This window comes from Nanorana parkeri, unplaced genomic scaffold (assembly GCF_000935625.1).
Source record: "Nanorana parkeri isolate BGI_ZX_2015 unplaced genomic scaffold, ASM93562v1 scaffold3255, whole genome shotgun sequence".
In the NCBI taxonomy this organism is placed as follows: Eukaryota; Metazoa; Chordata; class Amphibia; order Anura; family Dicroglossidae; genus Nanorana; species Nanorana parkeri.
Window position 1 is genome coordinate 29,100 of NW_017309523.1, and position 672 is coordinate 29,771.

Below are 672 nucleotides of genomic sequence, written 5' to 3' on the forward strand. Positions count from 1 at the left end.
TTTTTTGATTTACTTTTTTTAGATTTTTTTTTCTTACACTAACTTTATTGCTATCACATAGGAGGACTAAGAAGTCCCCTACGTGGTAGCCAGTTCACATGACAGGTCCTCTTTATGGAGACAATCAGGGGACCCCTAATGTCACCTAGGGACCCATCAGAGAGGCCGACGAAGCCGAGATCTTCATCAGGGTGACAGAAGGATGCAGGAAGTGATGTAATATACTTGTAGGTAGGTGCAGTACGGCCAACGGCCACTAGATGCCCCCATGGGGCCCTGGAGATAGATGTAGCTCTGGCCTGTGGAGACTCTGTGTCCCAGGAGAAGTTGATTTATAGGGGGCGCCCGAGAGGGGAGGTGAGTTCAGTTCAGGAGAGTACAGGAGAAGTCTAAGACTGTCTGCAGAGTCTCCGGAGGGAGACTGATTCTAGAACGTAGGCTGGTCCATGGGAAGGACAGGACCAGGCCTAGGACTATGTAGAGCTATAGAGATTCCCCGGGAGGGGGGAAACCACCGAGCTAGGACTGACAACAGCCTCGCGACGCCACCGATTTCGGGGGATACAAATCAGTTCAAATCTGATTTCACACATAGGGGGACTGAACGGGAAGACGAAGAGAGGAGATAGGGGCGGATTAATAACAAGGGGACACTTACAGCTGACAATCGAG